We start from the raw sequence: 7,086 nt of genomic DNA, 5'->3' as shown, positions 1-7,086 counted from the left end.
ATACTACTAACTAAACTTAACAAACTAATAAAAACATGAAATTAAACTAATTCTACCAATATTTACAAAGAAAGAAAATGAAAAGATGTTACCATGGTGGGGTGTCTCCCACCTAGCACTTTTGTTTATTGTCCTTAAGTTGGACTTATGGGGGGCTCCTCTCAAGGTGGCTTGTGCTTGTACTCATCTTGGAACTTCCACCAATGCTTGAATCTCCAATAAGCTCCATTCTTCAATTTCAATATCTTCAAGCTTTGATGGAGTTCTCCACAAACCATGAGCTCCCAAATTTGATTTTCATTGTACGATCCGGGATCCCACACTTTGTTTTGACACCCATCCTTAAATTGATCGTCATTATTCCATCCGGGTGGTATGGCCTTGGAATTCTCAAAGAAGCTTCCAAACAACTTCCTAGACCCATGCCATTTGGTTCCACACCAACCATTGCTCTTGAATTTTGAGCTTACAACCGTCATGAGCTTAAAATGACGTTTCCAACCACTACACAATTCTTTCCCACTCTTAACTCCACAAAGAGCTCTAAGTTGAGCATCATTTTCAATTAAACCATATTCAAGTGAGAAAGTAAAGCTTAGGGATAAGAGTTTTACCCACTTGAATGTTGTGTTGGATGGTGACTTGGGGAGGGAGACCTCCCCACACTTAGATAATGCAAGGTCTACTTCCTTGTGCTCTTCTTTGTGTATTTCCACCTCTTTGCGAGCTTCCTCGATTTCAACCTTTTCTCCTTTTTCACTTGGCTTGGTGTTGTCTTCAAGAACTTCATCTTGCCCAATGAGTGGTGATTCAATCTTGGATAAGAATTCATTGATGAATAAATCCATCTCTTGATCAACCTCTTCATATTCTTCAATTTCAATATACACCATGCCAACTTTTTCCTCTTGGTAGCTCTCTCTTGATTCACTCTCTTTCTCATTGCTCACCAAAGGTATGGGAGGTTATGCACACTCTTTTGTATCTTCAACTTTATGTCCAATGGGAGAGGATTTCATTATAGAGAGAAATTCATCCATGATTGAATCCATCTCTTGATAAGCCTCTCCTAAGTTTCCAACGATGACATGCCTTGGAGGTTGCGCATCCTCCTCAACATCAATATCAAGTTTCTTGGAAGAGTGCTCCATGATGCTACATTCCCTTGGACTTTCAACATCTCCTAAATCTTCAACCACCTCTTCCTTTTCTTCAACGATCATAGGCTCCTCCAAATGTTCTAACACAAAATTTGACTCCTCCTTCTCCACCGAATTTTTCAATTTCTCCTTCATGCTTTGCTCTTCTTTTGACTTTTCACATGTGGTCACGGAAGTACCTTGAGTATTCAAGCATTGGTGGGCTAAAGTATGTACCACCTTGGTCAAATTGGTCACAAACTCAAATGTATCCCGCTTCATGGCTTCTTGTCCTTGAAGTAACAAAGTGAGAGAATCGTCTATTGGGGTTTGGGGTGAGTAAGAAGGTTCATTATTTTGGAGGGAGGGTTCATAATAGGAAGGTGGTTCTTCTTGGTAAGGTTGTGGAGATTGTGTGTATTGAGGTGGTTCTTGGTAGTAATCTTGATAGGGTTGTGGTGGTTCTAAGGGTTCTTGCTCATAATGATCATGAGAATATGGTATGGATGATTGGTCATATGATGGATATGGATCATAGGGCGGTGTTTGGTAATGAAAGGCTTGTGAGAATGGTTGAGGTTCATGTTGAGGATGAGATTCATAGGCATATGATGGTGGTTGTTGAGTGTCACAAAAAGAGTCATCATAGCCGTTAAATTGGCATGCATTAAGATGGAAATTATACCTATAAGTATCCGGAGGTTGTTGCCAATAGGAGTGATCAATTCCTTGAGGCTCCTCCCATCTTTGTTGGTTCCATCCATAATGAGTGTCATCATTGAGGTGCACATTTTCTACAACACAATTAGAACCAAACTCAAAGCCAAAGTGAGAATTCATAGTGAGAGAACAAAACAAAACTAACAAAGATTAAGAAACAAACAAAAGATAAATCTATTCACAATATTCACATATGTACAATAACCAATAACATAACACCATTGCAAATCCCCGGCAACGGCGCCATTTTGATGAGTGGATTTTTGACGGTTTAGAATTTCACTAATGAAATCTCGTTGAAGTATAGTCTCTAAACCAACAATAATCCTTTCATGCAAAAATTTGTTTGTCACAAGTACAAACCCCTAAAATCTATAAACCGAAGTATTTAAACCTCGGGTCGTTCTCCCTAGGATTTACAATAAAGTGTCTTGTTATTGGTTGTGAGTTATTTTGGGGTTTTTGAGATTATAGACAAGAATTATAAATGGCAAAGAAAATAAACTAACAACTAACAACGCTCTTGGCAAGATATGAGAACTAGAAGTCTTATCCTAGTTATCCTTCTCAATTGTGATGAGAATTGTGTATTGCTCCCACTTAGTTAACCTCTAACCATGGAGGAAAGTCAAGTGGATGAATCAATTTGATTCCTCAAGTCCTAATCAACTCCTAAAGGAAAGACTAGCTTTAGAGGCATTCAAATCAATTAGCAACTTCTAATTATCAACCAACAAAAGAATTAGATAACTCAAGAGTCACTAATTACTCTACCTAGGCCAAGAGGAACAAAACCTACACTAAAATCCAACCAAGTATTTCATCAAACACTTGGAAGGCACAAAAGAAAAGCAAAGCAAATTGACAACAAGAAGAGAATCTAACAACAATTATTGAAAGAAATTAACAACAACAATCAAAAGAGACACAATTATTATGAATTACCTTGAATTGAATTGAAAGAAAGTAGAAGGAACAATACTAGATCTACAACAAAATATAAGAACAACATAAAAGAGATTACACCAAAAGAATAGGAGAAGAATGAATGTAACTACAAGGAATTGAGAAGATAGAAGTAGAAGAAGATGAATCTAAATCTAGATCTAAGAACTAAACCTAATCCTAATCCTAATTCTAGAGAGAAGAGAGAAACTAACTCTCACTACTAAACTAAACTAATGGTTAAAAGTTAGTTGATTTCTCTTCAATCCTTGGCTTAAATAGCATCAGAAATGAGTTGGATTGGGCCCACAAGGCTTCTAAAATCGCTGGCCACGTTTTGCTTTAAGTGGACCAGGTGGCAGCAACGGTGCGTGCGCGTACTATGCACATGCGCGCCACCATACGTGTAGCAACTATGGCAAATCTTATATCGTTTCGAAGCCCCGGATGTTAGCTTTCTAACCCAACTGGAATCGCATCATTTGGACATCTGTAGCTCAAGTTATGGTCGTTTAAGTGCGAAGAGGTCGGCTTGACAGCTTTCCGGTTCTTTCATTTCTTCATGAGTTCTCCAACTTTTCATGCTTCTTTCTTCATTCCCTTGATCCAATCTTTGCCTTCTAAACCTTAAATCACTTAACAAACATATCAAGGCATGTAATGGAACCAAGGAGGATTAGATTTAGCTATTTTAAGACCCAAAAAAACATGTTTTCACTCTTAAGCACAATTAAAGGAGAAGTTATAAAACCATGTTATTTCATTGAATAAATGTGGGTAAAAGGTCATAAAATCCCTTAAATGAAGCATAAGATAAACCCTACAAATGGGGTTTATCAATGGAACAACTCGAGATCAAACCTAAAAACTCAAAAAGAACTCACAGTACAAAAATTTATTCATCAATTTATTTAGAGTATAGACATCCTCAATTTTCATACATTGCAAACAAGAAATTTTTTAATCTCCATCGCCCACAATTTCAGTGCAAAGTGTCAAATACAGATGGGCTGGCAATTTAAAATATTTTCGACATACTTCTATAATCATGAAAGAAAACTTATGTAACATATAAAAGTTTATGACTCAATATAGTATTTATTGTACAAGCACATACTATATTGTACAAGCACATGATTCTCAAGTGAGCATTACCATACTAATCATATGAATTTAAAAGGAAAAATTCTTCCTTGATATCTTAAACGCAAAATATGTAAAGGAAATAGCATCAACCAATCAAGAGCCATCACTATATCATAAAGCCAATGACGTATAAGTTGAGCAATTAGAATTTAGTTCTTTCACTCTTTGTTCATGGAAGAATAATAACAAAAATAACTAAATAAATAATCGCATAAGTATGAAAGTCAAATTTAAACCATAAACACTTTATGAATAAGATAAGATATGAAAACCTCCTAGCTCACTATTAACTTATTTTAGCAATTTTCAACCAAGATTCATCAAGTTACAACCGCATCAATTACCAATTCAGCAACACTTACATATTATTAAACTACTTTATAGCAGCAACCAATAACATCATGCATCCCTCAAAAGCAATTAACTCAGATTACTTATTTGTTAATAATCACTAATCAAGCAACATATATCAGCAAAGAACTATCTAAATTACTAACTAACTCTCACATGCAAGCTACAATTTAACACATATTCAAGATAATCATCATATGCTTTATAATCATTAGAATATAACAAGGAAAAAAACTTGTATATAAACTTTGTTCAGCTTTGAGGATTTAGATATCTAGTCTTTTTCGTTGAAAATCAATAAAAAAATTCTTTTCAATATGCAAGATCTATAATCCCAATCTCACAAGGCACTACAAATCAAGAAAATTAATCTCTCTAAACTTTTGAGAATAAAAATTAGTTAAGAGCATAAAAATTCTCAAAAAAACTAAGATTGAGAGAATTCTCAAGTTTTAGATCTTAGCCAAGAGTAAAATTCATTATCTAATCACCAACAAAAAGCAAGCGTTCATAATCTAAATATCACCTGAACAATCAGAAAAATAGTTCCATAACAGAAAAATCGTATTTGACAACATAATACCATAATAAAACCAAATCAGCAAATAAAAAAAAAACTCAACCAAACTTCTAGATTGAAAAACATTTCAATCCAGCCAATTAATCACCCAAATAATTCACTACACCTAAGTAGAGAAAATCATTAATCTAACAAACAACAATAACACTTCATTCATATGTTTATTGATGCGTGAAAACTTGTCTCTCAACAAATTTCCTTTCGGCAAGTATACCGAATTGTCGTCAAGTAAAACTCACAGTAGAGTGAGGTCGAATCCCACAGGGATTGATTGGTCAAGCAATTTTAGTTAGAAGAAAGTGCTAGTTGAGCTGAGCAGAAATTGGATTTGGAATTTGCAGGAAATTAAATGACTGGAAAGTAAATAGCAAGAATTAAATTGCAGAATCTTAAATGGGGAGTTGGGGTAATAAGCATGAAATTAAATGGCAGAAAGTAAAGAGAATGGGTAAGATAAGATATGGGGAAATCATTAGGTTCAGGAGATGTTGCATTCTCCGGATCAAGTTCATTCTCATCTCTTCCTCAATCAATGCATTCATTAATCTCCTTGGAAATCTTAAGTGATTGGATCCGAATTCCTTGGCAATCCAATCTCTCTAAGCTTGAACAATTGCCCAATTCCTTGATTTAATTGCTCATGGGAAGAGATGAAGTGTGGTCACTGATTATACCACATGTATTCCCAAATCAAAGTGTTGGTAGGATTACATGTCACAATATCCATCCAAACCCCAATTTGGTCCAACATGAGAAAGTATTTCTAGCATGATCTCCTCATCCCTTTTCCAAGGCTCAAAGGAGATCCAATTATGGAGAGTTTCTTTTCCAAGACAACTAACCAATTGAATTAAGATTGAAAGCTTTCTAGTAAGATCAAGAGAAAAGAAAGAAGAAGAAGAATGAAAACTATAATTGATCCATCAAATTACAACAGAGCTCCCTAACCCAATGAAAGGGGTTTAGTTGTTCATAGCTCTAGAAATGAAAAATAGCAGAAAAGAAGAAAATGCTAAAGTGCAGAAAAAGTAAATCTATAGAGAGTAGTGCCCAGAAGTGCCAAGCTTCTCTCTAGTTCAAAACTACTCCTATTTATACTACTCCTCATGATCTTCTAGTGAGTTCTTCAAGTCTTGGATGTGGGCTTCTGGACCTTGAGTTGAAGTAGTTCTCATCTTTAGTGGGCCCAGCTTGCAGAGAAATATGAGTTAGGCTTGGGCATTTAGTGAGATTAACGTTGAGTCACATTTTTGGGTGCGAGAACGTTAGTGGCATTCACTTTTTCCACTAACATTCCACCCTTATATACCGACGTTAACTCCAACGTTAGTAGTCTTAACGTCTCTTATTCAATCCTTGGCCAACGTTAATGGGACTCACTTTTCCCATTAACGTTGGCTTGTGCCCCTTTTCGCAAACGTTAATGTGACTCACTTTTCCCATTAACGTTGGCTTGCCTCTTGCCCCTACGTTAAGTCTCATGTTAGCTTAGCTAACGTGACTCTTAACGTGGGTGTTCTTCACCTTCGAGAGCGTTAGTGACACTCACCTTTGTCACTAACGCTCCAATTGCCTAAAGTTCCTACGTTAGGACTCACGTTAACTAAGTTAACGTGGCTCTTAACGTAGTAAATGAAGCCATCTCCCAACGTTAGTGACAAAAGTGAGTGTCACTAACGTTGGTTCTTTGAATTTAACTCCACGTTAACTTTCACGTTAACCATCTTAACGTGAGAATTAACGTAGGCAATGCTAATGATCCAACGTTAGTGACAAAAGTGAGTGTCACTAACGTTGGCGCTATTGCTCCTCTTCCACGTTAGAGTTCACGTTAACTAAGTTAACGTGACTCTTAACGTAGGGCATTGCCTAGTATCCCAACGTTATTGGTGTTCACTTTTCTTGTTAACGTGGAGTTCCTCTTTTTCTTCTACGTTAACAACCACATTAACTTAGTTAACGTGGCTATTAACGTGAGTTATGGATGGCTTCGCAGGCGTTATTGGTGATCACTTTTCTCATTAACGTTGCAAGCTCCTTGCCATTCCACGTTAGTGTTCTTGTTAACTAAGTTAAAGTGAATGCTAATGTGGTTCTTCCATGCTTCATTTGTCCTGAAATCAAGCAATTAAAGTGCATCAAAGCTTTAGCTAAGGTCATGAGATTATGCATCATCAAGTTATCATGCAATTCTAGCAAAAATCT

The sequence above is a fragment of the Arachis stenosperma genome, chromosome 2 (assembly GCF_014773155.1).
Source record: "Arachis stenosperma cultivar V10309 chromosome 2, arast.V10309.gnm1.PFL2, whole genome shotgun sequence".
NCBI lineage: Eukaryota > Viridiplantae > Streptophyta > Magnoliopsida > Fabales > Fabaceae > Arachis > Arachis stenosperma.
The sequence above is the reverse complement of the archived record's forward strand: the minus strand, read 5'-3'. Positions refer to the sequence as shown.